Source organism: Saccopteryx bilineata, chromosome 4 (genome assembly GCF_036850765.1).
Source record: "Saccopteryx bilineata isolate mSacBil1 chromosome 4, mSacBil1_pri_phased_curated, whole genome shotgun sequence".
NCBI lineage: Eukaryota > Metazoa > Chordata > Mammalia > Chiroptera > Emballonuridae > Saccopteryx > Saccopteryx bilineata.
The window spans coordinates 224,015,666-224,032,782 of NC_089493.1; the positions used below are offsets into that span (position 1 = coordinate 224,015,666).

Sequence of the window (17,117 nt, forward strand, 5' to 3'; positions counted from 1 at the left end):
TTTCCCCTTCTTGGAAGCCTTGTCCTTATGGTTCATATGTGTATTTTATGAAACTTTTTGAACTTTTCAAAGCAAAACTTTGGCAAGCAAAGACATTTATAGACTCTTCCAGAATAGAAATATACTTTTAAAAACATTCAATCCCATCATTTTCTAATTTTTAAATCTCATCTTGCTTCTACTTTAATTCTCTAATTGTCAGCTATTTCTATTTTATTAGTATGCATGAGACTTACCATGCATATGAATTACCATGAAACTATACTAATAATCAAGTTCAGCTTCTTTAGGAAGCTGAACTGTGGATAACAAATAGGTTTTTTTTTGTATTTTTCTGAAGCTGGAAACGGGGAGAGTCAGTCAGACAGACTCCCGCATGCGCCCGACCGGGATCCACCCGGCACGCCCACCAGGGGTGACGCTCTGCCCACCAGGGGGCGATGTTCTGCCCCTCTGGGGCGTCACTCTGTTGCGACCAGAGCCACTCTAGCGCCTGGGGCAGAGGCCAGGGAGCCATCCCCAGTGCCCGGGCCATCTTTGCTCCAATGGAGCCTTGGCTGCGGGAGGGGAAGAGAGAAACAGAGAGGAAGGAGGGGGGGGTGGAGAAGCAAATGGGCACTTCTCCTATGTGCCCTGGCCGGGAATCGAACCCGGGTCCCCTGCACACCAGGCCGACGCTCTACCGCTGAGCCAACCGGCCAGGGCCAACCAATAGGTTTTTATAAAAGGTAAATGCACAGGGTTATTAATTATGAATTCCTAACTGTGCAAGTCATGGTGGGTAGTCATGCCCCAAACATATAACCTCTTTTTTAAAAACGTGTTTTACTTATTGATTTAAGAGAAAAAAGAGAGAAGGAAAGGAAGAGAGAGATAGAGAGAAACACTGATTTTTTTTGTTCTACTTAAGTGTATTCATTGGTTGCTTCTTGTATGTGCCCTGACAGGGATTGAACCAGCAACCTTGGCGTATTGGGATGATGCTCTAACAGTATGAGCTGCATATAACTTCTTTATAAAAGGGTTATCTTTGCCTTAAGCAAGCCCTGTCTATTATTTCTGTGCGTCTAGGTCAGGCGTGGCCAACAGTTTTGCCCCTGGGCCAGATTAGAAAGAAAACTTCTTTCATGGGCCAGATGAAATATTAAAATTAAAAAATGTTAAATACGGCCTGACCTGTGGTGGTGCAGTGGATAAAGCGTCGACCTGGAAATGCTGAGGTTGCCAGTTCGAAACCTTGGGCTTGCCTGGTCAAGGCACATATGGGAGTTGATGCTTCCAGCTCCTCTCCCCCTTCTCTCTCTCTGTCTCTTCTTTCTCTCTCTCTCTCTGTCTCTCCCTCTCCTCTCTAAAATGAATAAAAAAAAATGTTAAATACAAAAATTATTTGTTTAGTAAACAAAATTTTATTATGTAATTTGTTTATAAATAAATGTAAGTGAAAAAAAATTTAATATACGATATTATTTTAATAAATATATATTTTAATAAAATTATAATTATATACCATATAAATATCCAAACTGTATTGCAATCAGTTGAAACAATATTTAATTAATAGAATGAGTTTGAAGGGGTTGTATCGTAAATAAAACAATTATTTCGTTTTACAAACAGCCTGGACACGTTTTCAATTATCAACTGCAGCTATTGTCTATGCTACAATGCCACTGGATTCAGCACACTTGACCACAAAAATAACAAATTGTTTGACCTTGGGTGTGCACTGGCAAACTCCGCCTACAAGAATGTGGGTTTCACATTGCTGCTAAATGTCAAACAGTTCATATTGAGTACAGATGAGTACAAAAGTTGTAAATCTTTATAATAAAATTTTTTAAAAAATAAAGAAGTATCACAAATTCATTTGACCAATTATTGGAAGTTAACCCTAGATTAGTCACACGCAGAATTCTTTTCTGCATATCACTATCTTCTTAAATATCTCAATTTCCAATAATCAAAGACACTTCCGCTTCTGAGTAGCTGAGATTTTAAAGTAGCAGAGAATATTAAAAATTTAATCACGGGCTACATAAACTCTTTACGCAGGCCGGATCCGGCCCGCAGGCCGTATGTTGGCCATGCCTGATCTAGGTTAACAAACTTTTGAAATGCCTCCTTTCAGACCCCTCCTTCTAATATGTGACCACTTTTTACCAATTCCTCCTCCTAAAGCATGACCACCCTCAATGAGCACATAACCTTAACTATTATGAAATCTATTCTCCACCTCTATATCTTCTATCCTCATGTAATCTTCCTTACATTTCCTCCCAATTTCAAATGTGTAAAAGAAACTACAAAATTCTTACTCTCCAGCGCATTTGAGATCTTGACAGGGGTCCCCAAACTTTTTATACAGGGGGCCAATTCACTGTCCCTCAGACCGTTGGAGGGCCGCCACATACAGTGCTCCTCTCACTGACCACCAATGAAAGAGGTGCCCTGTCTGGAAGTGCGGTGGGGGCCGGATAAATGGCCTCAGGGGGTCGCATGTGGCCCACAGGCCGTAGTTTGGGGATGCCTGCTAGCATGTATCATTGGTTTGGCTCAAATAAACTCTTAACAATTTTCTACAGGTTTGGACAAATCTTACGTCCACATGGCCTTAATAGAGATTGGTGAATTTGATCATCAAGTTGGCAGATATCTTTACTCATTCCCTATATTCCTGTTGCATGGAATTGGCTGTCACATTTTCTCATTTCTGATATTTTCCCTGTGACTCACTCGTTGTGTGGCCCTGCGTAAGTTACTTAACCTCTCTGTGCCTTAGTTTTCTATAAAATGACGCTCAATAAATGACTGCAGGATCCTGATCATCACCAGCCTGGCCATGCTATCTTAATTTTAATCACTTCAGGGTGACGTTTACAAGATTTCTGTCATCTCTCCTATTTACATTGGTCTGCAATTTCTGCATTTGTCCATTTCTGGCTATATCTTGTCCAGTAGAATTCTGCCATACCAAGAATTGTGTGGCACTGCTCAAGGTTCCGGAATGGTGGTTTGAAGGGTTGTGAGATGGCATGGCATAACACAGGCTGCGACGCAGCTTGGTGTGATCCTAGACCTACCACATACTTTAATTTACCTCAATAAGCCTGAATTTCTTACAGGTAAAAACGAAGATGTCATGAAGTATAGTATTAAATGATTTAAAATATGTAAAAGCATTCTTTTGAGTGGGTGACTAGTACATAAAATAGATACCATGCCCAAGCCCCACCCTAAGATTCTGATTTCACTGATCCTGGGTGGGTCTCAGTGTGCTCTCCCTCTCAGGGGCACGCCCTCACTTTCTCCTACCCCTCCAGGAGCTGACCTTTGCCCTTCTCCCTCCTAAACTCCAGTGGCCCTTTTCTGCCTCTGTAACTTGTTTCCTAAGCTAGTGCAGCGAACTGGCTCACTTCTACTACCTCTGTGACTTTCTAAATAAACTTTCTCTTATAATTTGAAAAAGAAATAGAAAAAAAAAAGAAAAAAACTCTCTAGATGACTCTCACGTGCAGTAAGGATTGAGAATCACTAGACTGGATCAGTGATTTTCAACCAGTGTGCCTCAAGAACTTTTTTTTGTTGTTGTTGTTGTTGTTATTTATTTATTTATTTATTTTTTAATAAATTTTTATTAATGGTAATGGGATGACATTAATAAATCAGGGTACATATATTCAAAGAAAACATGTCTAGGTTATTTTGTCATCAAATTATGTTGCAAACCCCTCGCCCAAAGTCAGATTGTCCTCCGTCACCCTCTATCTAGTTCTCTGTGCCCCTCCCCCTCCCCCTAACTCTCTCCCTCCCTCCCTCCCATGTCCTCCCTCCCCCCCCACCCTTGGTAACCACCACACTCTTGTCCATGTCTCTTAGTCTCATTTTTATGTTCCACCAATGTATGGAATCATGTAGTTCTTGTTTTTTTCTGATTTACTTATTTCACTCCTTATAATGTTATCAAGATCCCACTATTTTGCTGTAAATGATCTGATGTCATCATTTCTTATGGCTGAGTAGTATTCCATAGTGTATATGTGCCACATCTTCTTTATCCAGTCTTCTATTGAAGGGCTTTTTGGTTGTTTCCATGTCTTGGCCACTGTGAACAGTGCTGCAATGAACATGGGGCTACATGTGTCTTCACGTATCAATGTTTCTGAGGTTTTGGGGTATATGCCCAGTAGAGGGATTGCTGGGTCATAAGGTAGTTCTATTTGCAGTTTTTTGAGGAACCACCATACTTTCCTCCATAATGGTTGTACTACTTTACAGTCCCACCAACAGTGAATGAGGGTTCCTTTTTCTCCACAGCCTCTCCAACATTTGCTATTACCCGTCTTGTTGATAATAGCTAATCTAACAGGAGTGAGGTGGTATCTCATTGTAGTTTTGATTTGCATTTCTCTAATAACTAATGAAGCTGAGCATCTTTTCATATATCTGTTGGCCATTTGTATCTCTTCCTGGGAGAAGTGTCTGTTCATGTCCTCTTCCCATTTTTTTATTGGATTGTTTGTTTGTTTGTTGTTGAGTTTTATGAGTTCTTTGTAAATTTTGGATATTAGGCCCTTATCTGAGCTGTCGTTTGAAAATATCAGTTCCCATATAGTTGGCTGTCTGTTTATTTTGATATCAGTTTCTCTTGCTGAGCAAAAACTTTTAATGCTGATGTAGTCCCATTCATTTATCTTTGCCTTCACTTCTCTTGCCATTGGAGTCAAGTTCATAAAATGTTCTTTAAAACCCAGGTCCATGATTTTAGTACCTATGTCTTCTTCTATGTACTTTATTGTTTCAGGTCTTATATTTAGGTCTTTGATCCATTTTGAATTAATTTTAGTACACGGGGACAGGCTGTAGTCGAGTTTCATTCTTTTGCATGTGGCTTTCCAGTTTTCCCAACACCATTTGTTGAAGAGGCTTTCTTTTCTCCATTGTGTGTTGTTGGCCCCTTTATCAAAGATTATTTGACCATATATATGTGGTTTTATTTCTGGGCTTTCTATTCTGTTCCATTGGTCTGAGTGTCTATTTTTTTGCCAATACCATGCTGTTTTGATTATCGTGGCCCTATAATATAGTTTAAAGTCAGGTATTGTAATGCCCCCAGCTTCATTCTTTTTCCTTAGGATTGTTTTGGCTATTCGGGGTTTTTTATAGTTCCATATAAATCTGATGATTTTTTGTTCCATTTCTTTAAAAAATCTCATAGGGATTTTGATGGGAATTGCATTAAATTTGTATATTGCTTTGGGTAATATGGCCATTTTGATTATATTTATTCTTCCTATCCAAGAACAAGGAATATTTTTCCATCTCATTGTATCTTTTTCGATTTCCCTTAACAATGCTTTGTAATTTTCATTATATAGGTCCTTTACGTTCTTTGTTATGTTTATTCCTAGGTATTTTATTTTTTTTGTTGCAATCGTGAAGGGGATTATTTTTTTGAGTTCGTTTTCTAATATTTCATTGTTGGCATATAGAAAGGCTATGGACTTTTGTATGTTAATTTTGTATCCTGCGACCTTACTGTATTGGTTTATTGTTTCTAATAATCTTTTTGTGGAGTCCTTCGGGTTTTCGATGTATAGGATCATATCATCAGCAAAAAGTGATAGCTTTACTTCTTCTTTTCCGATATGGATGCCTTTTATTTCTTTGTCTTGTCTGATTGCTCTGGCCAGAACTTCTAGCACCACGTTGAATAAGAGTGGAGAGAGTGGACAACCCTGTCTTGTTCCTGATTTAAGGTAGAAAGTCCTCAGTTTTATGCCGTTTAATAGGATGTTGGCTGATGGTTTATCATATATGGCCTTTATCATGTTGAGATATTTTCCTTCTATACCCATTTTGTTGAGAGTCTTAAACATAAAATTGTGTTGTATTTTATCAAAAGCCTTTTCTGCATCTATTGATAAGATCATGTGTTTTTTGTTCTTTGTTTTGTTGATATGGTGTATTACGTTAACCGTTTTGCGTATGTTGAACCATCCTTGAGATTCTGGGATGAATCCCACTTGATCATGATGTATTATTGTTTTAATTGTTGTATTCGGTTTGCCAGTATTTTGTTTAGTATTTTAGCATCTGTATTCATTAGAGATATTGGTCTGTAGTTTTCTTTCTTTGTGCCATCCTTGCCAGGTTTTGGTATGAGGGTTATGTTGGCCTCATAAAATGTGTTTGGAAGTATTGCTTCTTCAATTTTTTGGAAGACTTTGAGTAGAATAGGAACCAAGTCTTCTTTGAATGTTTGATAGAATTCACTAGTATAACCGTCTGGGCCTGGACTTTTATTTTTGGGGAGGTTTTTAATAGTTTTTTCTATTTCTTCCCTGCTGATTGGTCTGTTTAGGCTTTCTGCTTCTTCATGACTCAGTCTAGGAAGGTTGTATTGTTCTAGGAATTTATCCATTTCTTCTAGATTGTTGTATTTGGTGGTATATAATTTTTCATAGTATTCTACAATAATTCTTTGTATATCTATGATGTCTGTGGTGATCTCTCCTCTTTCATTTTGGATTTTATTTATTTGAGTCCTGTGTCTTTTTTCCTTGGTGAGTCTTGCCAAGGGTTTGTCAATTTTGTTGATCTTTTCAAAGAACCAGCTCCTTGTTTTATTGATTTTTTCTATAGTTTTTCTGTTCTCTATTTCATTTATTTCTGCTCTGATTTTTATTATCTCCTTTCTTCGGCTGGTTTTGGGTTGTCTTTGTTCTTCTTTTTCTAGTTCCTTATGGTGTGAAGTTAAGTGGTTTACTTCGGCTCTCTCTTGTTTGTTCATATAGGCCTGAAGTGATATGAACTTTCCTCTTATTACTGCTTTTGCTGCATCCCAGAGATTCTGATATGTCGTATTTTCATTTTCATTTGTCTGTATATATCTTTTGATCTCTGCGCTTATTTCTTCTTTGACCCATTCATTTTTTAGAAGTATGTTGTTTAGTTTCCACATTTTTGTGGGTTTTTCCCCCTCTTTTTTGCAGTTGAATTCTAGTTTCAAGGCTTTATGATCAGAAAATATGCTTGGTACAATTTCAATTTTTCTGAATTTGCTGATATTGTCTTTGTGGCCCAACATATGGTCAATTCTTGAGAATGTTCCATGTACACTAGAGAAAAATGTATACTCTGTCGCTTTGGGATGAAATGTCCTGTAGATGTCTATCATATCCAGGTGTTCTAGTATTTCATTTAAGGCCACTATATCTTTATTGATTCTCTGTTTGGATGACCGATCTAGAGCCGTCAGCGGTGTATTGAGGTCTCCAAGTATGATTGTATTTTTGTTAGTTTTTGTTTTAAGGTCAATAAGTAGCTGTCTTATATATTTTGGTGCTCCTTGGTTTGGTGCATATATATTAAGGATTGTTATGTCTTCTTGATTCAACTTCCCCTTAATCATTATGAAATGACCATTTTTGTCTCTGAGTACTTTTTCTGTCTTGTAGTCAGCATTATTAGATATGAGTATTGCTACGCCTGCTTTTTTTTGGGTGTTGTTTGCTTGGAGTATTGTTTTCCAGCCTTTCACTTTGAATTTGTTTTTATCCTTGTTGCTTAGATGTGTTTCTTGTAGGCAGCATATAGTTGGATTTTCTTTTTTAATCCATTCTGCTACTCTGTGTCTTTTTATTGGTAAGTTTAATCCATTTACATTTAGTGTAATTATTGACACTTGTGGGTTCCCTACTGCCATTTTATAAATTGCTTTCTGTTAGTTTTGTATCTAGTTTCATTCTTCTCTTTTGTTTTTCTATCATTTGTTTTTGTTTGTTTGTGTTCCATACTTCTTTCCTCTGTTGCTACCTTTTTTAAGTCAAGTGTTTTTGTGGTGGTTATTTTAAGGGTGGTTACCATTAAGTAATGAAAAGGGTACCTACCATATTCATTGTAGTACCCTATCTTATAAGTATTTCTGCACTTCATCATCCTTTGCTACTGTTAATCTCCATCCTCTCCCCCCTTTTTTTCCTTTGTTGTCACAGTTTAAGTTTGGTTTTATTGTGTTCTTGGTGGAGCTGTTACTTGTGGTGTTGTTTTCTTTTGTTCTTTGAATCTGGTTGGAAAACCCCCTTTAGTATTTCCTGGAGTGGGGGCTTTCTGTTGATAAATTCTCTCATCTTTTCTGTATTTGTGAATGTTTTTATATCTCCTTCATACTTGAAGGATAGCTTTGATGGGTATAGTATTCTTGGCTGAAAGTTCCTCTCTTTCAGGGCTTTAAATATTGGGGTCCACTCTCTTCTAGCTTGTAGAGTTTCTGCTGAGAAATCTGATGATAATCTAATAGGCCTTCCTTTATATGTTGTACTCTTCTTTTCCCTGGCTGCCTTGAGAATTTTTTCTTTGTCATTGGTTTGTGTCATCTTTATTATGATGTGCCTTGGAGTGGGTTTGTTGGGGTTAAGAAAACTCGGTGTTCTGTTTGCTTCTTGAATTTGAGGCTTTAGTTCCTTCCACAGGCTTGGGAAGTTCTCGTCTATTATTTGTTTGAGTATATTCTCCATTCCATTTTCTTTCTCTTCTCCCTCTGATATACCTATTATTCTTATGTTATTCTTTCTGATGGAGTCAGACAATTCCTGTAGGGCTTTCTCATTTTTTATTATTTTTGAGTCTCTTTCTTCTTCTCTCTGTTGTGCCTCAAGTTGTTTGTCTTCTATTTCACTAATCCTATCTTCAATCTGGGCTGTTCTGTTAGCTAAGCTTGTTACCTCGTTTTTCAGCTCGTGAATTGAGTTTTTCATTTCTGTTTGATTTGTTTTTATAGTTTCAATTTCCTTGGTCATATATTCTTTGTGTTCATTGAGTTGTTTTCTGATCTCCCTATATTGCCTTTCTGTGTTTTCTTGTATATCTCTGAGTATTTTTAAGATTTCTATTTTAAATTCTCTGTCATTTAGCTCCAAGGCTTCCAATATGTTAAGTCTTTTCTCCATAGATTTTTCCACATCTATTTGTGTTACCTCTCTTTCTTTTGTATCCATAATATTCGATTTCCTCTTTCTTATCGGCATCTGAGGGTGGTCTTATTGATAGCACTAATTAGAATTAATAAAGGATATAAAGTAAAAAAAAAAAAAAAAAAAAAAAAAAAGGTAAAACACCCCACAAAAAAAAACAGTAATAATTTATTATTTCCCCCTTTTTTTCTCTCTTCTCTTTCCCTCCTCTCCCCTCCTCAGGGAAATATCGTGCCTATAATGGAGGGCCTGATTTGGGGTGAAGAGTTCAAGGGGCAAAAAAAAAGGGAGTAGGGACCTACTAAATGCAAAAAAAAAAAAAAAAAAAAAAAAAGGAAGAAAATCTTAGACAAGCATAAGATGATTTGCTTGTAAGTGATGGTCGACTAAGAGATATAATGAGAGGGATAAGAGGGAATCAGAAAAAAGGACCAAAAAAGAATAATAAAGAAGAAAAAATAAAAATAATAAGTAAAAATCTGTTGTATTAAGTGGAGCGAAGACTAAATACAATGGAGACCTTGGGTTGGGAGGACCCAAAATGCCACAAAAATAAACAAACAAGAAAAAAAAAAAACAAACAAAAGCAAAAAAGAGAAATAAAGCCAAAAAAAAGCCTTGAGTCCCAAATTAACTAATTTGTTCGTGATTGAGGATTATATGGGAGGAAAGTAAAATGAGAAAAGAAAAAACGAATAGAAAGGAAAAAATAAGAAAAAGAGAAAAACGAAGGAAGAAATAAAATAGGAAGAGAAAAAAACAAAATAAAGCAAGACAAAAAAAAAAACAAAAGAGGAGAGAGTGAAAGTTAAGTGTTTTGGAGTATAACCTTAAAGGAGGGTGAGGATGAAGAAGAAAAATAAAATGCAACACTCATGGGTAGTGTAGTTCAAGAAAGGGGAAGCATAAGATGGGCAGAGAATAGAAGGACCGAGGTGGAGGAAATAAAGGCAAAAAGATAGAAGAAACAAACAACAACAACAACAACAACAAAATTAGTGGATCAAGTTGTAAAGTCTGTGGGTTTTTCTTGATTTTGAGAGGTTAACTTCTTCCTTTTTCTTTTCTCTCCCTCTTCCTGGTCGGTGACTCTGTACCCCAGGCTCTGCCCCTGTGTCACTCTTAGGTAGGGATTTGCAGTTGATGGGATTCTATGGCAATGTCATATAATTGGCTTTAGTCTTGCTGGAAGTAAAGGCTTGTTGGCGTTTGCAGGATCCAATGATGAGAGAGTTTGCTTTCCTGGATTCTCTCTCCTAGTCCCCCCTTTCTGAATTAGCAGCCTGGTGATCCAGCTATAAGGCTGCAACTGCTTCTGCCTGGGGAGTAAGAGGCTCAAAGAGCTGGGAAATCCCCACTCTATCCCCACTCAGTGCAAGGCTTTAGGAAAGGCTCTGACAGTCAGGGCCTCCAGTGTAATCAGGCGGGGGTGGGAGTCAATTGTTGTCAAGGTGACTGTTCAGCGCCTATCATTTAGTTGGACCTCTCAACCCAGGCTTTCCACGCTTTGTAGCCTGTTTTTGCAGGGAAGAAGAGGCACTAGTCTCTGCTTACGACTAGTGTAGTATAGACCTTATTATCTGCCAAGTCCTTCTTGTTAGCGTTTATCTCTGAATATGGAGGCTCTATCAATCAGAAGTTGCCCCCGCCCCTTTAGCGAGAGGCACTAAAAAATATCACGCCTCTTGTCTTGGATCGCTGAACTGAGAGAGATCTTATCAATTAGAATCGAGGGTGCGCAGATTTTATGGGTTAAGCTAATTTCAGTGATTGGGTCGCAGCTGTGCTTCCGAAGGTATTTTAGGCTGCCTGCGCGCGCCCCTCCCCCAACGCTTGATTGTTAGCTTGAATGGCTGGGTGAGGTGCCCCGCCCACGGAGAGAATCTCCCAAGCCTCTCCCGCTCGCCCCGCCGCTGGCGGCTGGACCGCACCAGGCGCAGGATAATGGAGGCCCCTGGGTGTGCGGGCCAGCAGGGCGCCCTGGGCGCGTGGAATGCCCAAGGCACGCGCGCGAATGGGGCGCTCCGGGCACCGGTGGCCGGCGACCCCCACTCGCAGTGTGCGGGCCGCTGAGAACGTCAGCGGTGCTCAACCGGACCGGGCGCGCGCACCGCTGCTCGCGGCAGCTCGCGGCGGCTCGTGGCGGCCGCTCGCGGCGGTGGCTCGCGGGGGCTCGCGGCGGCTCGCAGTGGCGGCTCGCGTCGGCCGCTCGCGGAGGCTCGTGGTTCCCAAGTATATGGGCTGACTCACCACAGGCGCACTTCCTTGCGGTTTGAAAGAACGTCCCTGTGGTAGCTTCATCCACACCCTCATCTCTCAGATTCACGTGATAACAGTCCTTTCGCTATCAGTTTGTGTGGAACTCCGGAATGCTCCGAGGATAAATTTTTCTGTTTCTAGTTGATAAATTTGTTGTGATTTAGGGGAGAGCTGTCGGACGCGCTGCTCACGGCGCCATTTCCGTGACGTCACTGCTCAAGAACTTTTAAAATATGCAATACCTGACTCCTTAGGGGCACTGACCTCTTTTCCTTTAGATTGTCAAATTAAAAAATGTCAATAGCCAATGCAAAAATAGCCATCTGGTGTTTATGAATAAAAATTATATCTATATTTTTTGTCAGATCAGCTAAATACATATATTATTTTGGTGTGCCACAGAATTTTAGTAACTAGTTTATGTGTGCCATGAGATGAAGAAAGTTGAAAATTGCTGGACAATTCTCAACATCTAGCCTAATAAGCAGTGGTACAAGCTCACATACTAATGCCTCATGCCCTTTCATTTTATAGTTTAAATTCTGTCTAGAAGTCACTGTCTCCCGGGTGAACGAGGTTGTTGCAACGAGGCAGGGCGACTGCAGGTCTGCCCTCCTGACAACATGGGGCGCAGAAAGTAAAAACGGAAGCCACCTCCAAAGAAGAAGATGACAGGCACCCTAGAGACCCAGTTCACATTCCCCTTCTGCAACCATGAGAAATCTTGTGAGGTGAAAATGGACCGTGCCCTAACAGCGGAGTCATCTCTTGTACTCTGTGCCTAGAGGAATTCCAGACGCCCATCACATATCTGTCAGAACCAGTGGGCGTGTATAGCGATTGGATAGACGCCTGTTAGGCGGCTAATCAGTAGCAGTGCAGAAGACCCACCCCCTTGGCCCCCTGGGTACCAATCCAGAGACATTCCTGAGGTCCAGGGTGTGAGTCCAGGGCCCTTGCAGCCGTGTGGGTGTGGGTGTAGAGGATGTGGGTGTGAATTTGTAGCTGCAAGTGTGGCCATGGCAGTGTGCTCATGGGCAGGGGGTGAGGTTGAGCGGTCCTGGGCCCTGGGGCCTGAAGTTTGGTCCCAAAAGCCTTTGACTTGCTCCCTCCTTCCATCCCTGACCCCCCTGGCTCTGGGGTCCTGGCTTCTCCAGGGGCCAGTGTCCTGACATCCTGGGTGAGGGCAGGCACCAGAGATTACCTCACAACTCTCCAGCCTCCTCAGCCACCTCCCCAGCAACTTGCCCCTTTGAACTGGGCTGCCAGCCCTCCTCTGCCTTCCAAGGACTGTGGCCTGGGATTTAAAACCATAGACCCCTCACCTGGGCCCTGGCGGGGTGGCCCTGGTTCATGTTTAGTTGCTTTCATAGAAGAGGGAGGACCTGGGTCTGGGACAACTGTTTGTCATGAGCCCTTAAATAAAGCAGCCCATGCCAAAAAAAAAAAAAATCTGTCTAGAAAATACTCTGGGAAGATAGCAGCAGGTATGTGAAAGCTGTTGAAAGGATGAAAAACTAACGGCTACAATTATTTAGTACATACATACTGAATAACTTTATTATGGTAGGTTTTCTATGATTCTAAGTCAAGAAATTTTCTATTGAAAATATAAGTAGATTTTAGGCTGCCTCAAATCACTGTCCTACAACATAATGTGGAAAGTAGTTGGTTTTTTTTAAAAAAGCAAACTTCACGATTCACTTAACAAGGACAGGATATGTATGCTCACGTAGAGCAGAAGAGTAAATTAATTGAGTATTTGGAGTCTGATATGTTGTAATGAATTGAATTATCAGGTGGTGACTTAATTGGGCTATTGAATGAATTACCATCCCTTAAATGTGGAAGTTCACACTTAGCTTCATCAGTCTTGTCAGTGAACTTGTGGCAGTATCCAAAAGATCAAATTACATTTCTGAAAAAAATCCAAGTAGTTTATATTAAAGAATAATGAGTATCAGAGGCATTAGGGCCCTATCGTGTAATATTGCTAATGTTCCCTTAATATTCACTGCCGACAAGACTGGGAAGGTACAGAGAAATAGAAAGAAAAAACTAAAATCATCTTTAATTTCATACCCTGAAACAACTATTATTAAGAACTTTATTTATAAACTCTTAGCACAATTATATGTATTAATGATATTTAAATATGGTCATTATTAGAGATAAAACTTTGCATTTATCCTATTAAACCAACTCTGTGAGAGCACATTGCAAGACAAAATAACTTTTTTTTTTTTTTTAAATTTTTTTTTATTTATTCATTTTTGGAGAGGAGAGGGAGAGACAGAGGGAGAGAGAGAGGAGAGACAGAGAGAGAGAAGGGGGGGAGGAGCTAGAAGCATCAACTCCCATATGTGCCTTGACCAGGCAAGCCCAGGGTTTCGAACCGGCGACCTCAGAGTTCCAGGTCGATTTTTTATCCACTGCGCCACCACAGGTCAGGCCAAAATAACTTTTAAACTTTTGCTTTCTCCTCAGTTATACATGAGCTATGCTAAATATTAATAAGTTCAAGGTAAAATATGTAAGTAAAAGGAAGATTGCTACTACCCAGGGTAGAGAAACAAGGCAATGAAGAATAAATCATGTGTGTTATTTCTGAATATCACGTTTTTATTTGATAATAAATTACTTATGAGAAAGTTGAAAAAGGCAGGGCTCTCAAATTTTTTATGGAAAAGGTATAAGATCTCAAAAATACTTCAGAGAAAATTGGATTAAGTTCAGTAGTGACCTTTAGGGAGTGGTTCTATGAATAATTATTTTATGAATGGATTAAGGAATAACTAAATATATAGGAATATAAATATAGTTTCTAAAATTTTAAATCCTTTCTCATTCTTTTTTCCCAGACTTATTCCAAAGTCTCACTTTTTTTTCCATATTCTGCCATTCAGGAATTTTAATTTTTAAAAGTGGGAAAAGAATTACTGCTAATATATCTTTTTTTAAATTTAGAAAATATTGAAGTGCAATTGAGTCTTAGGTATAAACACAAAGAATTGGGAGATTTGTGCTTACAATGCTTGGAGCAGGCTTATACATTGTGAGGTCAGTTGGCAATGGGGAAGGTCACGTGAGGAACCAGGCCCAGGAAATTTGACTGGGACCTCCCACACCCATGCCCACCAAAAAGAAATGGGCTGGAGCCCTTTGAAAAAGAATGACTGTCAGCCAATGAAATTTTGCCACATTATATCAACCCGATCACCCTACGGACTCTATAAATTTCCCCCAAACAGGGGAGGCGGCAGGACTTCTCTGGCCCGTCTTGCAGACCAGAGAGCCTTGTCTGGATGCGCTCTACTAAATAAAGCTTTTGCTATTCCACATTTGGTGGCTCCGCCCTTCTTTCTTCCTCGGTGGGGAAAATACCTACATAAACTGCTCACAAATATTAGGGGATATTTTATTGCGTCATATTCATTTTGAAATATCTCCTAATTTTTGCAAGCTGCATATTTTCTATGGTGGAAAGTTTCCCATAAAGAGAGGAATAAGTGAACTTTATGTTGCTGAAGGCTTCCTGGAGCCATCTTGTAATGAATGCCCATGTACTTGCCATGCAGGTGTTAGAAGTTCATCTTTTGATTCCCAATGGCCTCTGTAACACTGATTATATAATTTGCCAGACTTTTGGGTAGACAAATTTTTTTTTTTAGGTTTGCTCACTTGTATTGGGGCCCTGCCATGTGAGTATAGTCTATGGAAGGCTGTGGTGCTTGCCCTCAGGGCAGCAGATTGCAAATTGCAGATTGCTTTCTGCTTGGGAGGGGCCACTGTTTGCTATTGTTTGCTAGAGAAGGGGTTTTATCTCCCAGCCTGTTTTGCAGAAGAGTGGGAGCCTAGGAGTCTGGAGAATGAGCCCAGGTTGTAGAACTGGAGACCAAGTTGGGGTTTGGGAACCCTGAGAGAAAGGGAAGCAGTTTCCCTGCCTGTTCGCTCTTCCACCATTATGAGACTCTAATAAACGTAATGGCCCACCATTTTCTGGCTCCACAGTTCCTTTACTGTCTGCCTGAATCCAATATGAACCTGCCTGACCACGAAGACGAGAGCCACTGGCCTTACACCAGACCAAGCACAAAATGAAGATGTGGTGCTCCTTATTCAGAGAACAAAAAAAGTAAAATAGAAAGTGTGTCCTTTCTTCTACAGTCTTTCTCTCAATCTGCAATGGTGTTTTTATTGGCTATTTAATGTTTTGTGTCCTCAAGCATGGGGACCCTAGCCTGGCAAGTGCAGATTATCACAGGTCCCCATCCTGTGACTAAGCATACATGCCACCAACTGACTGGTAGGTTCTCCTTCCGCCAGCCTCTAGTCTGACCCATATCCTGGCAGGAGATGGAGAGGTCACGCCAGGCAACTCTCCTTGCTTGGTCCCACTGCCCATGGGAACTCACAGTGGATAGGCGACCCTATGAGGGTACTGAATCCTCCATGCCAGAATGTGCTAGGTACCTGGACTTTGGTGGGTAAGAAGCTCTCTGACCACCAGTCACCTGTGAAAACCCTATAGCCCTGCCAGTCTGAAATGAGGATGTCTGCTGTCACACCTTGCCTTGAGATGTCTCAGAGAGCAGCAACAACCTTGTGTCTACGAACAGACCTCCACTGGAACTGGAGGTCAGTAGCAGTCGCCAGATGAGGACCAGGAGAGTGGAGGCCGAGAGGTCCCAAAGTGCCAGGGCAGCTGGGAGCCCATCCCAGTGAGGCAGGGACGTCGGCTATTAGGTGAGCTGAGGCTCCAAGCTTCTCATGCATGCTCTGTGGTCTCATAGGACTTCACTTACAAGACAAAAAGGCAAAGATAAAATTAAGAATTTCAAGACAAACTGTAAACCTCATGGGGGGAGAAAGTCCTTTGGGCCAGTACCCAGTGTGACTGAACTGGTTGCATACGAATGAATTGGGCCCTAAGCCTCTGGAATAACCTTTTGAAACAAAAATGAAGAAACTGTTTTTTGAAAGAATAAGAAATACATGAATATCACTTTGGCTTCTTGTATATTAATGCTTCTAAACTTTAATGTGCATATTAATAATCTAAGGTTCTTATTAAAATGCAGATTCTAATTTAGATCTGGGATGGGGCCTGAGATTCTGCATTTCTATCACGTTCCCCGCTGATGCCAAAGGGGGTCTGGGAACCACCTTTTCATGTCATCCCCCCCCAAACACAACATTTTATTTGGACATAATTATAGACTCAGAAGAAGTTGCAAAAAATAGCACATAGATTCCTATGTACCTTCAGCCCCCAATGGTGACATAACTAATGTGCTCTAAAGTTGTCTCCTTGTCTCTAAGCAAAATAAACCAATTTTTAAAATTAAAAAAAAAATAATTGATTTTAGAGAGAGGAAGGGAGAAAGAGACAGAAACAAACATTGATCTGTTCCTGTATGTGCCCTGACTACAGACAGAAATATAATCTTAGCATTTTGGGACGACACTCTAACCAACTGACCTATCTAGCCAGGGCTGAAATAAAAGTTTTGAAAAGGGATTTAGATTTGGGAAGATAGGCACATCCCTTGTTAAAATTTTATTATATTGAAACTGAAATTTGTTTAAGATTTCTGACATAATTAATCTGCCACTTTATTTTACCTTAGCAGTAGGGTTAATTTTTTTTTTTTTTTTTTTTTACAGAGGCAGAGATAGACAGGGACAGACAGACAGGAACAGAGAGAGATGAGAAGCATCAATCATCAGTTTCTCGTTGCGCATTGCGACTTCTTAGTTGTTCATTGATTGCTTTCTCACATGTGCCTTAACCGTGGGCCTTCAGCAGACCGAGTAACCCCCTGCTGGAGCCAGCAACCTTGGGTCTAAGCTGGTGAGCTCTTTGCTCAAGCCAGATGAGCCCGC

The 17,117-nt window shown here is 40.3% G+C and overlaps 1 pseudogene; it reads left to right on the forward strand.

The window, feature by feature from the left end:
- Positions 1 to 11,799: 11,799 nt before the first annotated feature.
- Positions 11,800 to 12,105, forward strand: LOC136336275 (transcription elongation factor 1 homolog; annotated as a pseudogene).
- The last annotated feature ends 5,012 nt before the right edge of the window (positions 12,106 to 17,117 follow it).